The following is a 25,107-nucleotide window of genomic DNA, read 5'->3' on the forward strand; positions in this document are numbered from 1 at the left end:
TCAGAAATTAAAGGCAAAGAATGATGGCAATACTCAGCAGGACCTGCAGCATCTGTGGAGAGGGAAACAGGGAGTTAGCCTTTCAGGTCAACAGCCTTTTGAAAGGTTTGAGGTTAGGTCATTGACCTGAAAGGTTAACGGTTTCTCTATCTGATGCTGCCAGGCCTGCTGAGTATTTCCAGCATTCGGTTTTCAATCACTTATAAAACTGGTCTTCAACTTCAAAAATGCCCGTAAGAGTCAAACCCTCCTCTTGCCTAGAGAACACTAGTTTGTGGTTTTGTAGGAATGCAACAAAAGGTCACGTGCTTCACCACCTCACAAAACCAATTCAGCACATGTATTATGTACTTCCTATAGATTCTACTGCGTCAGTAGGGATTATACATTATGGAACACCCCTCATTAGCAACGTTTCAGTGATATTCTGCTCGGCTTTTGAAAAATAAATCCAGAGATCTGTTTCCATATTCAGCAAACTGTCACATTAGCACAGCTGGACAAAGTAAGTCAAAAAATTGGAATCTTGCCAAGTTGTGAAATGCAGAGGTTATCTTGCATTTTCAAAGTTTGATACCATTATCAGAAAACAAAGACAATGAAGATGTGTGGTGTTGAGCAGGATTTAACATTAAAACATTTCCAAGTTTTCTGACAAATTATCTGTACTGAAGTGAGTAAATTAACCCCAAATCGTACTCCAGTCAGAATAGGCAGGGTTGGACATCTTGCCTTCAAAAGGGTTCCTGGATTACATCAGATTCCATCTGTTTAATGCAGGACACCCAGCTGCATCAAATCCATTACACTGAAAGGCCATGAAGTGCTCATTGCATGGTTGGTTCAACCTTGGCTCTGTTATTCTCAAAAGATCAAGGGTTCAAGTATCCTCAAACTACGACCCCTAGTTCTGGGCTCCCGCACCATTGGGAACGTTCTTTCTGAATCTACCCAGTCTAATCCTGTTAGAATTTTAGACGTTTCCATGAGATCCTCTCTCACTCTTCTAAACTCAAATGAATATCATATGACAATCCCGCCATCCCAGGAATCAAACTGGCAAACCTTTGCTGCACTCCCTCCATATCCTTCCTCAGACAAGAACACCGCAACAGCACACAATACTCCAGGTGTGGCCTCACCATTGCCCGAAACAAGTGCAGTGAAAAACACACACTACACACACTGTTGGGACACAGCTCCATTGCGAAAGGAAGTGACAGAGGCATTATATTGGTTGTGCAAAAAAAAGGTGTTAAATGTGTTGTGCAAACCCCACTGCCGATGGTGCCCTCAGGTGATCCTCGACGTGCTTTGCGCTCCTAGCTCTACCACTATATCTTGCTGTTTCCCTAGGATCTTGCTGATTCCCTTGGATGCACATCGGAGACTGACAGCTGCTTACCTCGTCCCATGGCCTCCGATGCCCCTAGAGGGTATCCTCTGGGGCCAGAGGGCCCCTGCTCTCATCGCTGACTGAGATGCAACCTCAGAGGGGTGGAACTCGAGGGAGATGGTGGCCATCCCCAGGGACAGGCCTGGCTTGGCACCTGGCACCCCCTCCTCCCGATCGGTACCCTTAGGGCACTGGGGCCCATCTTGGGATGGAGGGGCAGCTGGTCCGAGTCCTGGCTGCCCCTGCATCATCTGGCTCTGCCAGCCCTGGTGGTTCCCCACAGTTTGCACTGTTGTATTGACGTGTTGATGCCCCTCAGTGACTGGGCCATGCTCTGCAAGCTCCTCAGTGACTGGGCCATGCTCTGCAACACCTCAGCCATGCCACCTGCGACTGAGACAAGCTCCGCAGCACCTCGGCCATTCCCATCCGAGAGCGGGACATCTCCCACAGAACCACATCAAGGTCTGCCTGGTGCTGGATCACAAGTCAGACATTCTGCCGAGACCCTCGGCCATAGCCGTCACCAACCGCGCGACGCCCTGGACACCTTCACTTATGGTGCCGACATTGTGCACCAGGCTCTCCACTGCAGTCACCACCCGAACTGTGTCAACCTCGGTGCCACTCATGTGCCCCCAGCCTCCTCCAAGCAGCTATGGATCAGCTGGAGTGACACTGACATCTCCTCTGAACGTCCAGGTTGGGTCCTATCGTCTCTGTCAGCTCCGGGTAACTTTGTACCACAGGCTCAGCATCAGGCTGGGACCCAGCAGACCTCCGACTGATGTCATGCCTGGTGGTTCCTGCCTCCACCTGATATGCATCATTAGCGGTGTGGTGCTCATCAGATTGTGCCCCAGAAGCCTGTCCACTAACATGCCCCGCTGGAGGTGGTGTTCTCCTTGGAGGCAGGGGAGGGGCCGCCTGGGTTGGGCCAGCGCCATTGGCTGGAGGACTTGCGGGAGAATGGGCATGTGGTCAGTGGGAGGGATGGGTCAGTCAGTAAGTCAATCACTACGGACGTTTGACAGGTCCTCCGGGTGCAGCCCGGTGGTTCCTCACTTCTGCAGCTTCCGCCAGCCTCCGTGTGGCTGACCGTTCGGTCCTTAACCACCCCAGTCACCTCCAGGACCCGCTCCTCCGAGGAGGCGAGGATTCTCAAGTCACATCATTAGCCATACATGTGGTTCACAGTGGTGGGAGGAGGCGGCGAATGAGCTGGCGAGCTTTCATTTGCGACGTGAAGCCTGGGAGGCCTAGTTAAGTAGACCAATTAACGTTGAATCATGTTGCCCACCTCGCTGGCCGAGCGCTGGGAAGCTCATGGCAATTCCTACTCGCTACCGCACTGAATTTTTTCTGGAGAATTGCGCCCTTTGTTTCAATGGTAACTTATTTGCTGAGCAATATATTGGAACTGCCGAGAGAATATAAAAATGTCAATATAAACTCAAGTTATTTCCCTTTTCTTTCTGTAGCTTCTGAACTGCCACAGCAGGACAAGCTTGTATTTTGTAGCCTTTTTCATACCCACTGGACACCCAAAGCCAATAGATTACATTTTGGATGTGTCGTCATTTCTGTAACATGACGAAACACCAGCTTAAGTTACACAAGGTCCTACAATCAGTAATGGAGTAGATGAGAAGATTATCTCCTTTCGAAGCGGTTTGTTGACATGGGCGATTTCTCCAGATCTTCTTTAAATATATAGTGTCAAAGGATCTTTTCCTTCCACCCAACAGGGCAGACATCTCCTCGTTGTTTCAAATCCTTTTCACAGTGCAGCACCCCTGTGGAAGTCACCACTGATGTATATAGAGGATGTCAGTGTAGGTGTTTTGTGGTAAGGTCCTGTACTACAGGTACGGGGGTAGTTCCCTGCCTGCTGGCTCTGCCCAGTAGGCGGAGTATAAATGTGTGCTCCCAGTACAGCAGCCATTTCGCCAGCTGCTGTAAGAGTCCACACATCTTAGTGTAATAAAGCCTCGACTGCATCCAACTCTCATCTTAGTGTAATAAATTGATGCACGATCAATTATACAGAGTTTTCAGAAGATGGACCTCCGCATCAAGCCGGATCGCCTGCGGCTGGATCCGCAATCAGACAACGGCAAAAAGGACTTTCAACATTGGCTAACCTGTTTCGAAGCGTACATCGGGTCTGCGCCAGACAAAATTCCAGAAGATTCAGATCCTTTACACGCAGCTGAGTTCCAACGTTTTTCCACTTATCCAGGACGCGCCGACCTACGAAGACGCCATGGAGACTGGCGCTCACACTTACGGTCGCTTCGCGCAACGACCCCGGCCGTGCGGCCCACCCCTCCTGCGCATCGTGGACTCCGAAGACGGCCGCCCCATCGTGGACGCACCAGCGACCCCCCCTCAGCCAACCCCACGCCTGTGCTGCGCAGCAGCCAACCAACCCCGGTGGTCCCAAATGTGACTTCTGTGGGCAGCCTAAACACCCCCGGCAGTGCTGCCCGGCCCGGAGCGCCCTTTGCAAGGCCAGTGGCAAAAAGGGATACTTTGCTGCGGTGTGCCAGTCCCGCGCAGTCACCGCTATTGTACCGACTCCCCCCACACGCAACCAGTGGGCGCTGCCATCTTCCCCTCCTCGTACCACGTGCGGCCTGTGGGCGCCGCCATCTTGACCAGTCTCGCTCGCACAACTCGTCAACTGCTTCCACCAACGTGAAGATTGATTGGCACGAGATCTCCTATCTGCTGGAATCTGGGAGCACCGAGAGCTTCATTCATCCCGATACGGTAAGGCGCCGCTCCCTCGCGGTACACCCCGCCAACCAGAGAATCTCCCTGGCCATCCGGGGGTACTGCATAGCCACTCTCACTGTCCAGGGCGTGGAGTTCAGTGGCTTCCGCCACTACGTCCTCCCCAACCTCTGCGCTGCCCTGCTACTCGGCCTGGACTTCCAGTGCAACCTCCAGAACCTAACACGGAAATTCGACTGGCCCCTTCCACCCCTTATTGTGTGCAGCCTCGCAACCCTAAAGGTCGACCCACCTTCCCTATTTGCAAACTTAACTCCGGATTGCAAACCCGTCACCACCAGGAGCAGACGGTACAGTGCCCAGGACAGGACCTTCATCAGGTCCGAAGTCCAGCGGCTGCTTCGGGAAGGTATTATCGAGGCCAGCAACAGGGCCTGGAGAGCCCAATTGGTAGTTTTGAAAACTGGGGAGAAATACAGGATGGTCGTGGACTACCGCCAGACCATCAACCAGTACACGCAGCTCGACGCGTACCCCCTCCCACGCATATCTGATATGGTCAATCAGATTGCACAGCACCGGGTCTTCTCAACAATTGACCTGAAATCCGCCTACCACTAGCTCCCCATCCGTAAGGCGAACCACCCATACATTGCCTTCAAAGCAGATGGCCGTCTTTACCACTTTCTCAGGGTTCCCTTTGGTGTTAACAACGGGGTCTCGGTTTTCCAACGGGAAATGGACCAAATGGTTGACCGGTACGGACTACGGCCCACCTTCCCATCCCTGGACAATGTCACCATCTGCGGCCATGATCAGCAGGACCATGATGCCAACCTTGCGAAATTTCTCCACACCGCCACTCTCCTCAACCTCACGTATAACAAGGAGAAGTGCGTGTTCAGCACAAACCGCTTAGCCATCCTTGGCTACGTGGTCCAGAACGGAGTTCTGGGGCCCGATCCCGACTGCATGCCCCCCTCATGGAACTCCCCCTTCCCCACTGCCCCAAGGCCCTCAAACAATGCCTGGGGTTCTTCTCTTATTACGCCCAGTGGGTCCCAAACTATGCGGACAAGGCCCGTCCACTCATTCAATCCACTCTGTTTCCCCTAATGGCCAAGGCTCACCAGGCCTTCAACCGTATTAAGGCTGACATCGGCATCGCTACGATGCACGCAGTCGACGAGACGTTACCATTTCAAGGCGACGCATCAGATGTCGCTCTAGCCGCCACCCTCAACCAGGTAGGCAGGCCCATGGCATTTTTCTCACGAACCCTACACGCTTCCGAAATTCGGCATTCCTCCGTTGAAAAAGAGGCCCAAGCCATCGTTGAAGCTGTGCGGCATTGGAGGCATTACCTGGCCGACAGGAGATTCACTCTCCTCACTGACCAACAGTCGTTTGCCTTCATGTTCAACAACACACAGCGGGGCAATATTAAAAACGATAAAATCTTGAGGTGGAGGATCGAGCTCTCCACCTACAACTATGAGATTTTGTACCGCCGCAGTAAGCTCAGAGCCCCCCAATGCCCTACCCAGAGGTACATGTGCCAGCGCACAAGTGGATCAACTCCGGACTCTGCACGACAACCTCTGTCACCTGGGGGTCACACGTTTTTACCATTTCATCAAGGCTTGCAATCTGCCCTACTCCATCGAGGAAGTCAGGGCTATCACCAGAGACTGCCAGGTCTGCGCGGAGTGCAAACTACACTTCTACCGGCCAGACCGTGCACGCCTGGTGAAGGCCTCCCGCCCCTTTGAACACCTCAGCGTGGACTTCAAAAGGGCCCCTCCCCTCCACTCGCCATAACATGTGCTTCCTCAGTGTGGTCGTTGAGTATTCGAGATTCCCCTTGATGTGACCATCAATTCACTCGGAACACGATTGGAAGTAAACTGTGGTTTTAATAGTCTTACAACGGAGCCTGCCTGCGACCAGAAGAACTGAGGGCAGGCTCATACGGCTGCAGCACTTTATACTTCCGGTAGTGGGAGGGGCCATGGGTGGAGCCGAGGGTGGAGCCCTGTACAATCTCCTCATCTCCCCCTATGGGCAGAGCCGCGCAACGGCTCACAGAGCCCCAAGGACAATACCATACAATACAATAATGTGAATTACATTCACCACACCCCTTCGCCATCCCATGCCCCAACATGACATCTGCCATAGTCATCAAAGCCCTCAACACCATCTTCGCTCTGTTCAGCTTCCCCGCCTCTGTCTACAGCAACAGGGGATCCTCATTCATGAGCGATGAGCTGCGTCAGTTCCTGCTCAACAGGGCATTGCCTCAAGCAGGACGACTAGCTATAACCCTCGGGGGAATGGACAGGTGGAGAGGGAGAATGGGATGGTCTGGAGGGCCATCCAGTTGGCCCCATGGTCCAGAAATCTCCCGGCCTCCTGCTCTACAGGAGGTCGTTCGCGATCCCCTGTACACCGCGACTAATCAAACACCCCATGAACGTCTCTTTGCCTACCGTAGGAAGTCCACCTCCGGGGTGTCGCTCCAGACTTGGCTTGCAGCTCCAGGACCCGTACTTCTCCGTAAACATGTACGACTCCATAAAGCGGACCCATTGGTTGAGAGGGTACGGCTACTTCACGCCAATCCATAGTAGGCTTACGTAGTGTACCCAGACGGCCACCAAGATACTGTCTCCCTCAGCGACCTGGCACCAGCTGATTCCACACACCCCCCCTCAGAGCTGGCGCCACCCTCCCCTGGCGTACCCCACCGCAGACCCTGCTCCGGGACAATCCGTCCTCCCCTTGCCCACACCCGAGGACGAAGAGGATTTCGACACGCTCCCGTAGTCACCGAAGACCAAACCGTCACCGGAATCACCGCCAGCACTGTGGTGCTCCCAACAGCAGATCAAGGCTCCAGACCAACTGAATCTGTAACATGACCTGGACTTTTAAAACACCATCCCTCTGTACATAATCTTCTCCTCCACCCTGCTTGCCTCATATTTTTTTTTTGCTCTGTACTTTGAAAAGTCTACCTGTATATAGTTCTCCACCACCCCCGCTGGGCTCAATCTTAACAGGGGATGAATGTGGTAGTCACCACTGATGTATATATTGTATATAGAGGATGTCAGTGTAGGTGTTTTGTGGTAAGGCTCCTGTACTACAGGTACGGGGGTAGTTCCCCGCCTGCTGGCTCCGCCCAGTAGGCGGAGTATAAATATGTGTGCTCCCAGTACAGCAGCCACTTCGCCAGCTGCCGCAGGAGGCCACACATCTTAGTGTAATAAAGCCTCGATTGCATCCAACTCTCGTCTTAGTGTAATTGATCGTGCATCAACCCCCTCATCACTAAGCGGCTCTTACAATCATGAATGGATACAAGATGAGAACATTTAAAAGGATGAAGCGTCGTCGAGGAAGAAAGCGTAATACTTACTGAAATGCTATCAGCTATAACAACACAAACCCATAAAACCACTTTACATGTAAAATTTCTTCATATTTCCCCCTAATTGCATCCTACCCTGTAGAGGATATCTCACACAGAGATATTGTTCCATGTAAACAAACAGCTCTTTTGTATCTGATCCAAGTGGCAACTTGTGCATGTACTGCAATTCTCAGTTGGGGGCTTCCTCTCGTGGCCTAGTGGTGTACTGTAGGTCACTGAACTGGTAATCCACAAATCTAGAACAATGCTCTGGGATTCCAGGCTCGAATCCCAGTGTGGCAGGCACGGGTGAGCTGAAAGATTAGAGTGGAGGCAGTGGTGTAGTTGTAGAGACCCAGGGTAATTCTCTGGGTACCCAGGTTAGGATCCCACCACAGCAGATGTTAAAATTTGAATACAATTGAAGTCGAATCATGACCACGATTGTCAAAAAACCCCATCTGGTTCACTAGTGCTCTTTAAGGACATCTTGTGGCGTAATGTTAGCGACCCTGCTTCTGAGCCAGAAGCTCTGGATCAGAGTCACACCCTTGGACTCAATGTCCAAGGAAGGCGCGTTGTTAACAATGGCCAAACTGGTCCAGTATCAACCTGCAAAATCCTTCCAACACACACCAGTTTCAAGTAGTAGGAGTGGGAGAGACTCCTGGTCAGCCATGCTTGATGTGGAGCAGCACGCCCCCTCAAGCTGTAACCCCCAGTGATAGCCTAGCGACCTATTCCATGAGAAAACTCACTATTGGATCAGATGAAACTTTGCCTTGCTCAACACTAGGTGCAGGAAGAGAAACAGCAACAAATAAAGTATAAAATTGCCCAGCCAGTAACAGTTTGAACAAACATTGCAATTCTCAATCAGCTGGTTGCCTGCTAGGTCACCAGAATGGCATCCGTTTCTGCCTTCATCAACCACATGGACACATCACCGGAAAGGGAGAGGGGTAGCACCATGGTTTTCTTTTTAACTCCCTCGTTCAGCACCATGGTTTTCTTTTTAACTCCCTCGTTCAAGGACACTATTAAGCCAACTTTGCTGCATCTACAACTATTCAAAGAAATAAGAAATGGGTTAAGTCAGCACTGAACTGCTCAGTAACACAGCATGTTAGCACTGAGCCATCAATACATGTTCAGATGCCAAAGAACTTTAAAAAAAGGTAGCAATCTATCGAACAAGAACTTCCCTTTAAGTGCATGTCTCAAATTCAGCATATATAATGTGTAGTGGGGAATGGTGTTGAATTTTTTCAACAGTCACCATTAACTGGTGCATTCAATGACAACACCTCTACCAATTAATCAACACTCAAGTGTAAATTATTGTTCCGTTTACATTTGGTATTCTTGTGAATCGTCTTGATGAGTGCAAGATGAAAACTTTGACAAAAAAAAGACTTTTTTTTCCAGACTATCCTCAAAAGTTCTGTGCGATCAAATGACTATACATATAAATATATGTATTCAAATCCATGATTATTTATGGTAAAGTTTTTTAAAAATACCTTTTGGATGCTTCATGGGTTTGAAAACAAAGCTTTGGAGATAAAATATCCTTCTAAAAAAAACGAACAATTTCCAACCTGAAGGATGAGATCAGAAAATTCCAGACTTGCCACATTTGAAATAAGCTGGCGATAGCCGGCAAGAATCCACAAGACGTTTTATGCTGCAATTTGTCATCTCTCACTTCATTTTGTCTCTTTTAGCCGGGCATTTGTCTGAGCAAGTCCGATGCGCTGACCATCCAGACAACACAACAACTGTCAATTCAAATAGATGTCAGCCATTCAAGTTCACAAAGTCCTAGCTGCTATTGGTTCAAAAATCTCTGGGCTGAGCAGGCGGAATGTTGCCAGTGGCATGAATACAGTCCACGAGCGTTCAGATGGAAAAAGCCATGTACAAACACACATGCAAATGCTGTGCGAGAGGCTACAAAATTAAAAAAAAAAAAATTGGGCCTTGATAACAGTGTCCAAATAACAGCAAGATATTATTAAGCCAAAAAAAAAATGCATCCTGTACAGTCCATTGGGGTAAGCGCCTGACAAATGTTGCCCGTCATTTAGATGCAAAAATCAAGAAGCCGCCCATTAACCAGCAATGAGAATCACCGCTCTGTTGAAACCAAATGACAGCCTGCACGCAAGGGCCTAGAGACAGGCACGTGATACAGGGGATGGCATAATTGCATTTTTCATCCTCAGGGAAAAAAAAAAGAGACCATTAAGAGCGAAGATATTCTCAATAAAGCAATACCTTGCAGGCACTTCCTTGGATCAAACAACCTAATCGGTAGCGAATTCCTCCCTCCCAAAAAACATTTATGAACATGACACCAATCATATGAATTGTGAAACAAAAATAGCAAAATTGAAGACAACACTTCATAACCGCTAGGTTCAAATATCAAAATGAAAAGAGCTTCAACATATTCATCCAACATTTTTCAGCCCTCCGCATCCACATTGATGCATCTTAGAACAAGATAACATTTCTGCTAAATATGCCAGGCAAAAGGACATTACATGAACACAGTTCTTCATTACAGTTACCGATAGTAATGTTGAAACTACTGTTTTGAGTTCCATGAAAAGAGTGACTTGTGGAATATTGCCCTGCCCAAAAGTATTTTTAAAATATTATCTTTACAAAAACGCACAAAATATTACAAAAAAAACCAAAAGATATAGGAAAAGGAGAAAAATAAATAGAATAATACTGTACAGAAGCGGACCGTTTATAAATAGGTGTTAGCTTATCCAATTAGCGCCATTCCCTTGCTCTTTCCTCATAACCAGGTAAACATTTTCTTGACAGTATTCATAACTTTCAAACGGGAAAGACTATCATTGAATCTGCTTCCACCACTCTCGGGCAGTGTCTTCCAGGTTATAATAAATCATTAAAAAATTATTCTCCTTACTTTCCTTCAGGTCTTTTGCCACTTCTGTGCCCTAACTGGTGACTGACCTTTCTCCCCAGAAAAAACCCTCATACTTTTGAGCACAATATTTTTTAGGACACTGGGGCGAGCTCTCCTAATCTTCTTCAAACTAGTGTCACCAGGATGCGAAAATACAAAATAAGAGCAAGAGTAGGCCATTCGGCCCCTTGAGCCTTATCCACCATTTGATAAGATCACAGCCGATCATGCAAGTCGTCTGGAATGCACCGGAAATCCGGATAAGGAGGCGCAGTTAGGTTTTACTGAAGCATTCAAAAAGGGAGCCAAAACATTATCAGGAAAAGGAAAAAGTGTAGGGTTAAAGGGGAGAATGGAACAAAGTGAGTTGCTCATTCGGATAGCTGGTGCAGATATGATGGGCTGATTGGCCTCCATCTGCACTGCGAAAATGCATTTCTATTCAACATTTTCTCATGTTCTATTCATTTGCTGTTCATGTTCATTTTTACGCCCACTTGCCACCACAGTTATTGATTTGCTATTTTAAGACTGTTGTCTGACACAAATGAAAATGTACGAACTCCATTTGATCATTATTTAGACAGCTACACATGCATTGTGGCTGTAAACTAACAAAACGTTTCAATAGAGACGGGGAATTCAAAAGGGACCAAGAAGAGCTAAAGGAATGACTAAACGGTAAAGTACAGCTAAAAAGGGGCGGGATTCTCCCAGCTCTGGGCCGGGCCAGAGAATCCCCGCAACCAGGCCGCGCCGCCCTGTAATTCTTCGCAGAGCGGAGAATCGGCGCCATTGGCGACGGCGCGGAGCTCGGACCGCTGTACACGGCCAGACCGCTAATTCTCCGGCACGCATGGGCCGAGCAGTCGCTCTAAAAAGGCAGAGTCCCGCTGGCGCCATCCACAATTGGTCGCAGCCGGCGGGAACTCTGCGCGCAGGGTCGGGGGCGGCCTCCAATTGGGCCTGGCCGTGATCGGGGCCCACCGATCGGCAGGCCGACCTCTCGCTCCCCGGGTCTATTTTCTTCCACACCAGCCCCTGAACACCCGTGCCATGTTGCATCGGGGCTGGTGCGTTGAGGGAGGCCACTGTGCATGCGCTGGTTGGCGCCGGCGCCACTGCGCGGATCCCCTGACGCACAGTTCGCACTGGGATGGGAGGCTGGAGCAGCGTGAACCGCTCCAGTGCTGTGCTGGCCTCCTGTAGGAGGGGGGGGGGGGAATGTTGCAAAACAAGAAGAGAGTAGGCACGGTGCTAAAAAGTGAGAAAATTGAAGGTAATTAATAACAACGGAGAAATGGGACTGAAGTAATTGAAGAGACTAAAATCCAACAAATTCTCAGGTCTGATGGCCTAGATCCTAGTGTTCTACAAAGATAGCATATGTGATTACAATTTGTAAAAGTTCCCTAGATTCCCCGGAAGATTGGAAAAGTTGGCAAATGTAACATGGCTTTTCAAGAAAGAAGGGAGAAAAACAAAGGAATTACAGGTCAGTTAGCCTGACACCAGTAATTGGGAAAGTGCTGGAATATATTCATTAGGAAACCTTAACAAAGTGGAAAACTATAGTATGATCAAAGTCAACATGGTTTTATGAAATTTAATGATCAGGTAACTCCTAGGTAGTGGGCAGGTAGCAGCTGAAATTCCAGGAATATCTGCAGCAACCAACCAACCAACCAACCTCTGCCACTAGCTGGAGCCCAGGACTTCAGTCAAAGTTTAGAATGGTGTCGAGGAGCCAGAAGCAGAGCAACTAAAGAAGAGACTTCTCAACCTTAGATAAGAATAGGCATCAGAAGGCAAGGCAGAAAGGGGACACAGAAACAAGAACAGGCAATTCAGCCTCTTAAGCCTGTCCCACCATTTAATGAAATCATGGCTTATCCATGACCAGCTCCACAAACCTACCTTGGCCCATACCCTTAATATCTTTGCCTGACAAAAATCTCCTGGATTTGGAGAAGGAAGCACTACGGGAAAGGCCATGTGAACAGGCAGGTTACAGAAGACAAAGTCTGTGGCAAAAAGAAGTTAAAGTGAAACGAACAACGTTAAACCAGGATACTAATATTACTTTATTAATGACATTTAAAGTGAAACAACATTAAATGCCGCAGAGTTCAACACAGAAAACCACTAACTTCATATTGAAGTGGACAAAGCTGACCAGTGTGCACCACCTTTGGACAAAGGGGAAATCGGACACAAATGAAATTCTCGTGCTCCATTGATCTGATCTTGAATAACTAATGTTAGAGCAAGTGTACGGTCAATTCCAGCCCCACAGGCCAAGAGTCCCCACATAAGAGAATTAACCAATAATTTGAATATGTTCCTGAGATCTTTGACCCTTGACTGCTTCAATAAGTTATAGGCACCAGATTTGTAAGTAAAACATTAAAAAAAAACTTTATTTATAATAAAGGGAAAAGATGAACATATAATGTTAAGAATGGAACAATGGTCTGCTAATCTAACTATTCTCTAAACCCGGTCCCAATCTCCACCCAGACACACAGAAGGCAGACACAAAATGGGGGTAGGAAAGGTTAAAAAAAAACAGGGATTAAAAAGGTATTAGAGACTTGAGAATCTTAGCTGCCGAGGTGGAGGTCTTTGTTGGTGGTGATCTCTTCAGAGTGCGAGCTGTTGCAAACTATTGATTAGTTTGGATTGTCAAGGTGGGCCACTCGGGCCAAATTCTCAGATTGTAGGATCCCCTTTAGGTACACACTTCAACTTGTGTTGAGCTGAGCCTTACCCATGGAAGATACACTTCAGGTCTGCTCAATTGCTGATATGTGGTCAACTTCAGCAGACTCACCAACAGCTTGACTCAGTTAAACAGAATAATCAGAGCAGCAGTTTTCGCGAGGCCTTTCAGTGGTCAGGTAACTTTAATAGGAGAAGAATCCAGAAAGTTCTTCCTCCCCAGATCTAATCTTCAGGCTTTGAATGCTCACTAACTGTTCTGTATACCTGAAAGGAGAACTCTCTGGGAGAGTGATTCAAAAGGACTCTGCTCAGCTCTGCAATTCCAATCAAAACCGCAACTGACAGCAAGGGTTTGCCCCGGAATTCTAGGAGAGCCGCTACTGGCCAAGCCCGTCAAAATTATCCCGCTGATTATGCCACAGAGCACACTGAATCAAGGGGTCTGCCTTGGTCAGTCCAAATGGCAACTTGTAGCCGGGGCGGGGGGGGGGGTCAGCTCAAAACCAAATTGAAATTGCATATCCCGCCTGAAATCACCTCACATGCTACACTTCCCATTCTTGCGAGTTCTCCTCTCTTTTTCCTTCCCCCACATTGGTGTATGTGAGTATTTCCCATGGGGGGGGGGGGGGGGGAAAGAGAGCGGTTGCTCCGACTCTGTTCATCTTTTAAATCTACCTTTTCATCCTGGTATATATTTCTTTTGTATTTACATAGGGTCCTGAAATTGTTGGTTGGTGTCTCTGCATGATTGAACTGAGCTAGGATGTTTTAATGCTTGCTTGTTCTTGGAAACTTTGTTGTTTCTCTCTTTCCTCCTTAGTGAGGCAGCGGAGCCCACAAGGGCACCAACATAGTACAATGTAATGTAGTGTAATACACAGTGGTGAATGGTTGCCGTAGCATGGATAGAGGATTGGTTAATTAATAGAAAGCAAAGAGTTGGGATAAATGGGTGTTTCTCTGGTTGGCAATCAGTAGCTAGTGGTGTCCCTCAGGGATCCGTGTTGGGCCCACAATTGTTCACAATTTACATAGATGATTTGGAGTTGAGGACCAAGGGCAATGTGTCCAAGTTTGCAGATGACACTAAGATGAGTGGTAAAGCGAAAAGTGCAGAGGATACTGGAAGTCTGCAGAGGGATTTGGATAGGTTAAGTGAATGGGCTAGGGTCTGGCAGATGGAATACAATGTTGACAAATGTGAGGTTATCCATTTTGGTAGGAATAACAGCAAACGGGATTATTATTTAAACAATAAAATATTAAAGCATGCCGCTGTTCAGAGAGACTTGGGTGTGCTAGTGCACGAGTCACAGAAGGTTGGTTTACAAGTGCAACAGGTGATTAAGAAGGCAAATGGAATGCTGACCTTCATTGCTAGAGGGATGGAGTTTAAGACTAGGGAGGTTATGTTGCAATTGTATAAGGTGTTAGTGTGGCCACACCTGGAGTATTGTGTTCAGTTTTGGTCTCCATACTTGAGAAAGGACGTACTGGCGCTGGAGGGTGTGCAGAGGAGATTCACTAGGTTAGAGCTGAAGGGGTTGGATTATGAGGAGAGGTTGAGTAGACTGGGACTGTACTCGTTGGAATTTAGAAGGATGAGGGGGATCTTATAGAAACATTTAAAATTATGAAGGGAATAGATAGGATAGATGCGGGCAGGTTGTTTCCACTGGCGGGTGACAGCAGAACTAGGGGACATAGCCTCAAAATAAGGGGAAGTAGATTTAGGACTGAGTTTAGGAGGAACTTCTTCACCCAAAGGGTTGTGAATCTATGGAATTCCTTGCCCAGTGAAGCAGTTGAGGCTCCTTCATTACATGTTTTTAAGGTAAAGATAGATAGTTTTTTGAAGAATAAAGGGATTAAGGGTTATGGTGTTCGGGCCGGAAAGTGGAGCTGAGTCCACAAAAGATCAGCCATGATCTAATTGAATGGCGGAGCAGGCTCGAGGGGCCAGATGGCCTACTCCTAGTTCTTATATGTAATATATTGACCACACTGTGGTCTTGGTTCTGTTGTTGGCTGCTCCTGGATATGGGGGTGGGGTGGACTGGCTTCCCCCCCCCCCTCGCCCCTCCCCAGCGTACCTGCGATGTGGGTGTCTTGATGTTTCTTCTTCCTCAGCGTTGGGGTTCTCCATTGGTTAGGTGAATTTGTACATCCTCTCTTTTTGTACATCCCTTTCTTGTTGAGCAGGGGAGAGGGGAGCCTTGTCCGGATTAGGATCGAGTTGGTGCAACCTCAGTGGGGTGTAAGAAATGGGGTCGCGCGAGGTTCCTGGGGTTAGGGTCTCCTGAGATTCCTCTTGTGATGGTGCTGGGCTAGGCAAAGCCCACCAGCGTGGTCGGCATCCTGTTGTTCCCATAGAATGGTGGTGCTCTCTCCTGGGGTGCCTGTAATGGGAGACAAGTGTGACTGGGTCTGGCACCCGGGTAAGTAATGACTTTTGGGATGGACCAAGTGTTATGCCCAAGAGAGTTTCTTTTCCTTTTCCCCCGGGTAAAGAGTGAGGTCCCTTGTGGTTCAGTAAGCAGGCTTGTGTCCATTTTGGAATTCTTTGGATGGTAGCTCAGGTGTTATCAGAGTGATCATCTTCCGACTGAGATCCAGACACCTTGGAGGTGTGACCTCCGCTGTGTCCCTCACTTTGTACTTGGTTTTCTGCCGAACTACTTGTGGTGCTGCTAAGATGGTAGATATCGGTGCTATGGTTAAATGAACAGCCCGATTTGATAAGTGATCTTATGGTAGCCCTAACCCCACCCTCCTCTCTTTCTCCCCCCCCCCCCCCCCCCCACACTTTCTCCAGCTGGGATATATCCTTCTTAACCTCAGGCCTCATGGTTATTTTGGTGTTCCCCAAGGGGATACATCATTGTTCGATGCCTGTTCCTCCTTTGGGCCTGGGATCTGGTGATGGGGTTTGATAGCTCAAGTCTTTGCTCTTTACTCTTTTCTAATTTTCTATGGAAGACTCTGGGTTTGAGAGATCAGAGGCCTGTTATTTCCTTGGGCATGTAGTACTCGGTCCTCTCCTTGTAGGTATATGATGGTTGTCTGTTATGTCCTGGGCCAGGAAGGGAGTTTGATTGCATTGTGGGTTACAGGGCACTCCTCTCTTTCCCCCCCCCCCCCCCCCTTTAGCTTTGGGGTACTCGGGTTCTGATTTTAATTCCCCTGTTAATTGGGCAGTCCCGCAGCGACAAGGGGGATTTGATTCCACTCCGGGGAGATGGGTTCTGCGGTGGCGGAATAGCCCAATCCTGGATCCGCAGATTCTGACACAGGTTTGGCAGGTGATCTTTGATGAAGTGGGCGGGCCGGACGCTTTGGATTCTGCGCACTCTTTCCGCTATTTACATTTGGCCTCTGCGAGCTAAACCCTACGACGCCCAAGGTGATTGCGCTAGAGACAATTGGCGCCGTCGAAGATTATTTTTCTCCACTTTGTGTGTTCGAAGGAAAGGATGCTCATGTTGGTTCACTTATCCTGCCAGTGGATTTGCAGGATTTTGCAGAGGCAACATTGGTGATATCTCTCAAAGGATTTGAGGTGTCTGCTGTATGATGTATACAGGAGGGCGGGGCCACGGCTGCTCTGTAGACCATGACAGGATTGGAGGTTTTGGTCATCGAACACTCTGTCCCTCAGTTGTCCGAAGACTGCGCTTGTGCTGGATTTCATCGTCAATGTCTGCTCGCACCGAGAGGAGCGGTGCAACACGATACTGGTGACTGTATTCTGATTTGGTGCAGACAGATCTTGTATCTGTGCAGGGAATAGGTTGCGGAAAATGATAACTCTTTGGCCGGAATATTCTTGCGTTCATGCCGGTGGAATCTCCTGATCCTGCCAACAGCACACCCTGCCGTGGGTGGGGGAAACCCCGGTGACAACGACGAGACCAGAAGATTCCGCCGCTGGCCAATGGGGCGGGAAACACATGGCAGGTTGCATGGAAAACCCAGCCTTTTGTAACCATTTGATTTGCAAAATGGGGAACCTCCTCCAATAGTGAACCTCTCACAGCAGAAATCCAAGGCTTTTTACCATTTTCCAAAACAATTATATTGAAAATTGTGGCAATATCCAAATTAAAATTTTTAAATGAAAGGCAATACAGTGGGACTGAGATTTAAAAAAAAAAATCTTTGTCACAAGTAGGATTACATTAACACTGCAATTAAGTTACTGTGAAAATCCCATAGTTGCCACATTCTGGCGCCTGTCCGGGTACACAGAGGGAGAATTCAGAATGTTCAATTCATCCAACAGCTCGTCTTTCGGGGCTTGTGGGAAGAAACAGAGAACTCGGAGGAAACCCACGCAGACACTGGGAGAATGTGCAGACTCCACACAGACAGTGACCCAAGCCAGGAATCGAACCTGGGACCCTGGAGCTGTGAAGCAACAGTGCTACCCACAAACTTACTGTACTCAAACCACACAAAGTTTCAAAAAGGTGTCTAGATATATATGAAGTATTATTAGACTATCAAAAACACTTCAAATTTAACTAAGAGGAAGCAAAGGAAGGTGAAAACGCCAGTTCCACATCTGCCTAGTGAAAGTTGTTTTAGAGCTTTACAAAATATTACTGCACTGAAATAGGCCATTTGATCAACAGGTCTATTCCGGAACCTATACTCCAAAGTGAGCAGGCATGGTAACTATTCCACTGATAACTCTAAACTTCACCATTTGAATACTTCAACATTTCCATCCGGTATGATAAAATTTACATCAATGGAAACACATTCCTACACTTGTGGCTGAAAGCCATGGCTTTAAACAGGAAATTTGATGGGCAAGTACAAAAATTACTTAATAAAAGCAGCCTGGTCCATCGGTAAACAATGATTTTCAGTCAGAAAGAGACAAAACAGGAGAAAATAATTTGATTCAAGACTCTACAAAGTCCCAGCACTGTTAAGCAAAACAATTCCAGGAGGGAAGAAGAACAAATTATTTTAGTATATAGGGCTATACATCGCACGACCTTGGTGTTTGCATTATGTAACTCAAACCCTAAAAGCTCCGCCTGGCATTTAATTTAAGCAGCATAGTGGAGAGACTTCCGGTGGCGACCATGAGGTGAACGGTCATGCGTTAGATGGCTCCTGCTTGGGGATTCAGTTCTTGTTCCTTTTTGCCTGTTTAACGGGTGTTGTTTAAGAAGTGGTGTAGCTTGAGAGTTTTTGTCCTGTTGTGTTCCGTATTCTTGTCTGGCAATGAAATCTATAGAACTACTGGTTACTTAGTCAGAATTAGGATTTATTATGCACACAAGGTAACGGTCAGGTACAGAGCAAGTTTATCACAGAGATACATTAGACTCTCCTGGAGCTACCTTTATGCACGACTGTCCTCACGTACACCTTACAACCTTCTGTTGGTAACCGGAAGTCATCCAACTTCAGATGTCACCTGCAAAGTACATGTAATATTATCTACAGGCATATCACCACAGGTTCCTCCTCTGGCGTGTGATGTCTGGAAGTTATAATACGAAGAGCAAGTCGAATAAGCGGTCCTCGTCTGACTTGGAAGGCTCCAGTGTTGCAGGAGGGTAGAAAATGGCAGAGGCCCCTGCATCGCCGTTGCCCTCTCAGTGGAATACTGAGAGACTGGTGGAATTCCTAACGGAGGAGTTGTTTAAGAAACAGAGACAGGCGATCTCGGATGATGCCGATTGATATGGCGCTGGCATCCATTTGTGCAACTATGGAAGGGTGGAACAGTGGCTGGCAGCACAGGGCTTGACCAATCAGAAAGTAGAGGAAACAGTCACAGGCCACAGTGATTGGATCACCTCCTTGGAGGCAGAGGTGGCGGTATTGTTGGTGGAGCAGAATATGTTGAAGGCCAAGGCCGAAGAGCTGGAGTATCACTCTAGACACCAAAATTTGAGGATCGTTGGGCTGCCTGAGGGCACAGAAAGGACGAGTGCCGCAGATTATGTGGCAAAGACGTTCGGGAAGGTGGTGAGGAGGGGTTCTTTGCAAATCCTCCCGAAGTAGCCCGGGCCCACCAGTCGTTGCGACCGAAGCTCAAATCTGGGGAGCTGCCTTGGACTCCACAGGTATTTGGAGAAGGAAAAGATCCCAAGGTGGGCGAAGGGGCCTCGAGATAGTGGATAGGAGGGCTGTCCCATCAGAACATTGGGGCAATACTGGCAAAAAGGCCTGCTGGGTTCAATAAGGCCAAAGCGGCTCCATGTGTGGTTCTGGCTCGCCTTCGGGTCACGTTCAGAGATGGGGATCACTATTTTGATATGCCGGAGGAGGCAAATGACTTTATAAAGAAGCATGGACTGGGGAAGACTGAATGAAGTCGTTGGCTTTTTTAAAAAAATGTTTGTTATGTTGTCTTCTTTTTTTGGACTATTGGTGTTGTGTTTAGTACTGTATTGTTGGTAATGTTGAATAATTATGAAGGGGGGGCCTCTAGCAGGCTGGTTACATGGAATGGAAGGGGTTTAAGTGGGCAGCCAAAAGGTCCTGGGTGTTTGCCCACTAAAAGAGTTAAGGCAGATGTGGTCTTCCTGCAGGAGACACATCTGAGAGTTCAAGATCAGACAAGCTGCGGAAAGAGTGGGGCAAGTGTCCCACTTGAGCTTTGACGCGAGGAGATTTAGATAGAGGGAGGAGGAGTTTCCCCGTGTGCATAATTTACTTCCGTATTAAGTTCTTAGTGGGGAAGTCGTTACTCTCCAGGATTGTAGGGTTGGGGTTCTCAGGGATAGTAATATTAGATCACACACCACACAATGTGGATGTGCGATTGAAGAGGGGCCGTTTTCACAGACCCCTCGTGGAGATTGGTCAGTGGACTGCTTGCAGACGAGGTTGAGAGAGGATAGCTTTTGCAATTGGGGCAGCACAGTAGCATTGTGGATAGCACAATCGCTTCACAGCTCCGGGGTCTCAGGTTCGATTCCGGTATGGGTCACTGTCTGTGTGGAGTCTGCACATCCTCCCAGTGTGTGCGTGGGTTTCCTCCGGGTGCTCCTGTTTCTTCCCACAGTCCAAAGATGTGCAGGTTAGGTGGATTGGCCATGATAAATTGCCCTTAGTGTCCCTTAGTGTTGGGTGGGGTTACTGGGTTATGGGGATAGGGTGGAGGTGTTAACCTTGGGTAGGGTGCTCTTTCCAGGAGCCGGTGCAGACTCGATGGGCTGAATGGCCTCCTTCTGCACTGTAAATTCTATGATCTATATGGACTAATTAGAATGAGGAGGTTTCACTTCCACGTTTTGTGAAGCACTGAAGGCAGTCATTGGGAGAGGGGTGGGCTGATGAAGTTAAGTCTAGTCGGGTGGACAGAGCTTGGTGGATTCTAGCCTCGAGGTGGACAGTCAATACTCTACTGCACATGTGGAATGAATTGTATGGTCTGAAGACTGACATCTGTGATGCTAGGGACTTCCGGAGGAGACAGCGATGGTTCATTCATTCGGCTCTTCTGGTTGAAGATTGTTGCAAATGCCTCAGCCATGTCTACTGGGGCAGTTTAGCCCAGGGCTAACTCGCTGGCTTTGAAAGCAGACCAAGGCAGGCCAGCAGCACAGTTCAATTCCCGTATCAGCCTCCCTGAACAGGTGCCGGAATGTGGCGACTAGCTTTTCACAGTAACTTCATTTGAAGCCTACTTGTGACAAGAAGCGATTTTCATTTCATTCTCATTTTGTTTCATTTTACACTGATGTGCTGGGCTCCTCCCATCAATCAGTGAGGATGGGGATATTTGTGGGGCCACCTCCTCCAGCGAGTTGCTTAATTGTCCACCATCATTCACAGCTGGATGTGGCAGGACTGCAGAGCTTAGATCTGTTGTGTTTGTTGTACAATTGCTAAGCTCTGCCTATTACTTGCTGCTAATGCTGTTTGGCACACACGTTGTCCTAGCTTAACCAGGTTGACACCTCATTTTCCAGATTGTCTGATGTTGCTCCTGGCCTGCTCTTCATTGAACCAGGGTTGATCCCCTGGCTTGATGATAATGGTAGAGTGGGGGATATGCCAGGCCATGGAGGTTGAATACAATTCTGCTGCTGATGGCCCATAGCACCTCATGGATGCCCAGTCTGGAGTTGCTAGATCTGTTCAATGTCTATCCCATTTAGCACAGTAGTAGTGCTACACAACATGATGGAGGGTATCCTCAATGTGAAGACGGGACTTGTCTCCACAAGAACAGTGATGATCACTTCTACCAATACTGTCACGGACAGATACATTTGCAGCAGACAGGTTGGTGAGGATGAGGTCAAGTATGTTTTTCCCTCTTGCTGGTTCCCACCTGCTGCAGTCCCAATCTAGCAGCTATGCCCTTTAGGACCCAGCCAGCTTGGTCTGTGATGTTACTACTGAGCCACTCTAGGTGATGAACACTGAAGTTCCCCACCCACAGCAGATTCTGCATCCATTCCACCCTCAGTGCTTCCTCCAAGTGGTGTTCAACATGGAGGAGTATGGATTCATGTGATGGTGGCAGGTACGTGGTAAATCAGCAGCGGGTTTCCTTGTCCAAGTTTAACCTGAAGTCATGAAACTTCATGGGGTCCTGAGTCGATGTTGAGGACTCCCACTGGAACTCCCACCCAACTGTATACCACTGTGCTGCCACCTCTGCTGGGTATGTCCTGTCTCACCAGCTGGACAGGAATGGTGATAGTGGTGCCTGGGACATTGACTATGCCAGGCTGTAACTTAACTAATCTGTGAGTCAGCTCTCTGGCACAAGCCCCCAGATGTTAGCAAGGAGGACTTTGCAAGGTCGACATGTTGGGTTTGCCGTTGTCGTTTCCGGTGCCAGGTGGTCCGTCCAGTTTCATTCCTTTCTCGTAATGGTTGAATACGACGGAGTGGCTTGTTAGGCTATTTCAGAAGGCATTTAATAAGTCTCATTGCTGTGGGTCTGGAGTCAAATGTAGGCCAGACCAGGCAAGGATGTCAGATTTCCTTCCCTACATTAGTGAACCTCGACAAGGTTATTATAAGCCTTTTAATTCCAGATTTGTTATTGAGTTTAAATTCTATCACCTGCCATGGCATTCGACTGGGTGGAGTGGGGCTACCTTTTGAGGTACTGGGGCGATTCGGCTTTGGTCCCAAATCCGATTAGACTTTTGTATAGGGCCCCTACAGCGAGCATCTGTACTAATGGCCGAGTTTGGGGATGGCAAACATTGAGAATGTCTGGGGTGGTTTAGGAAGCCAGAGTCAGAATGGGGGCAGATGGAAGAGGCTTCTTGTACAAGTTCGAGCTAGAGGGAACTTGTTACTGCTCCTCTTCTGTTCCCTTCGGGCCCACTGGTCATCAGTTCACAGACAGAACTTCGAGGTCACTGAAGGCGCCCATGTGTGGGAACCACAGGCTTGTACCAGCTGGAATGGACACAACATACAAGATCTGGAAGAGGGAGGGGGTTGAGAGGTTTAGGAATTTGTTCATGGAGGATAGGTTTGTTGAGCTGGAGGAGTTAGTGGAAAAGCTTCAACTCCTGAGAGGGAATGAGTTTAAGCATTTACAGGTGTGAAAATGTTGTTTGGAAGGAGCTCTTTTGTTGCCTGGGCTGCTGGCGCCAAAAAACTTATGGACAACGCATGACGAGATAGGGGAAGGAAAGATATCAGACATATCTGGGCAGATGGTAGCGATGGAGAAGGCTTCGCTGGAGGAAGTAATGGGGAAATGGGAGGAAGAATTAGGTTTGGTTTTGGAGGGATGGGGGTGGGGCATCGAGCGAGGCTCTGCATACAGTTAACTACAGTCCAAAGATGTGCAGGTTAGGTGGATTGGCCATGCAAAATTGCCCTTAGTGCTAGGCAGGGTTACGGGGATCGGGTGGAGGTGTGGGCAGGATGCTCTCTCAAAAGAGCCGGTGCAGACTCGATGGGCTGAATGGCCTACTTCTGTACTGTAAATGCTATATGATTATACACCTCCTCGTGTGCAAGTTCAATACAGTTTAAAGTGGTGAATAGGGCGTACTTGAACAGGGCATGTGTGAGTGGGTTCTTCCCAGGGGTTGAGGACAGATGTGAACATTGTTCAAGGGGACTGACGAACCAGTCGCACATGTTTTGATCTTTCAATTTCAATTTGCTCTTAACTAAATTTGTTGTCTCCATTCCAATCTCCAATTTCCTGTCGCTAATCTTCACTAGTCTGTTGTATGTTGAAGGTTTTCGGAAAGTCCATCTACACCACATCTCTCCATCCATTAGATCAGTCACTTCCTCAAGATCTTATTTGCTAAAGAATTTTGCTTCTCAAAACTGTAACATCGCTTTCCATTTTAGATATTTTAATCATTAACCCTTAAAAAGATTCATTTGTTTTCCCTATCACAGATATTAACCTAACTGGCCTGTAGTTACAAATTTAGATCTACCTTGTCTCCTAAAGTTGGTATTACAATGGGCACTCAATCCACTCTCAACAGAGCTCATAAATATAAAATCCAGGGGCATTTATTATTTTTCTTCCATCTCAAGATCCCATTCTGGTCACTCCTAAAGATGGCTTATAGCCCAGTAAAAAGTTTTTTTAAAATTTACTACACCTGTTCAGTTTACAATGCAGTACAGCCAGCAGAATGGGACAATAAAAAGATGACAACGAGATGGAAGATAAAAGATATGATGGAAATTACATCACCTTTTACCTCACCATATTTACAGCTAGATTTACCTCAGAAATATCTGCTAAATCTAGAATATAAAGCCAAAAATATCATTCTTTTGTCCAAGTTTGCACATACAGGAATAATAATAATGATCTGCAATACTCATGCTTTCTTTCCTGGTCAAGGGCATGTTGGTCCATCACCTAACAGATAGAAATGCATTGATCTTATCCCAATGCAATAAAAGGCCACATCTATCAATGGTTGCAGTAAATAAATAATATAGTACAAGAAAGGATATTAAGAACATATGCCAATAAGCACCACTCACTGCTGATTTTCTATAGTGATAGATCAGCAATAAAAAGATCCTGTACCATCTTTGCAAAGTTGTTCTACTTCATTTTTAGCTGCAGTGAACGCTTTACTCAGTTATATACAATTGTTCCGACTGGTAGCCAGAACCCATTTTACTGCTACTTGAATGCAAAGCTGAACAAAGCATGCTACTGGAGTTTGTGATCTCACTGAAAACAGATTGCAAGCAAAGTAAATTGATACAAGTTTGGTGAGCGGGAATTTGATGCTTTTTTTGTCTACTTTTTTTCTTACTTCAATGCAGCAGAAAAGAGCTGGTTGGAGTGTAACTGGTAAGCCAATTCGGAATTAAGAAACATAAATACCTCTTAGTTGAAGATGGTACTAGCATCTAATAATACTAAATTGTAGTATTCATAATTTCTAAGATAATCAAGAAAGTACTTAAATCACATAAGCAACAATGGCAGGACAAGACGTGCTGTTGCAGCTGTGGAATGTCAGAGCTCCATGTCCAGGAGAAACATGACTGCAGGGATTGTGCAACATCACGATGGGGGGGCAAATATGTGGACACTCGGTACCAGAAAACAGTCACGTCTCCTAATCAAGGGGTTTTGGTCAGTGGTGTGGGACAAGAGGGTGTGACCATGAATAGGGCAAATAAAAGGGACTGAGCAGACAATAATGAAGGAGACTCAGACTTTGCAGGTTTGAGGTGCTTGCTACCTGTGGGGACGAAAGAGAGGGCTACCGACTAGATGAGTAGATGGTCCTGGCACCATGGTAGAGGGAGCAGTTCAAGCAGGGGGAGCAAAAAGGAATGTAGTGGTAGTAGGGGGCAATATAGGGAAGGGATTGACACTGTTCTCTGCAGCCAAACGCGAGAGCCCAGAAGGCTGTGTTGCCCACCAGTGCCAAG

At 47.5% G+C, this 25,107-nt stretch overlaps 1 protein-coding gene across 3 annotated transcripts in view; it reads right to left on the bottom strand.

The window, feature by feature from the left end:
* fam169ab (family with sequence similarity 169 member Ab) overlaps positions 1-25,107 on the bottom strand; it is a 116,113-nt gene that overhangs the window by 76,962 nt on the left and 14,044 nt on the right. Inside the window, exon 1 of one of the 3 annotated variants that reach the window (XM_038805484.1) lies at positions 9,155-9,308. The exons of the other annotated variants lie outside the window; for them this stretch is intronic. The gene's annotated coding sequence lies outside the window, so the exon portion shown is untranslated. Of the gene's footprint in view, positions 1-9,154; positions 9,309-25,107 lie in introns of those variants that run through there. 3 annotated transcript variants of the gene reach the window in all.

Source organism: Scyliorhinus canicula, chromosome 8 (genome assembly GCF_902713615.1).
Source record: "Scyliorhinus canicula chromosome 8, sScyCan1.1, whole genome shotgun sequence".
NCBI lineage: Eukaryota > Metazoa > Chordata > Chondrichthyes > Carcharhiniformes > Scyliorhinidae > Scyliorhinus > Scyliorhinus canicula.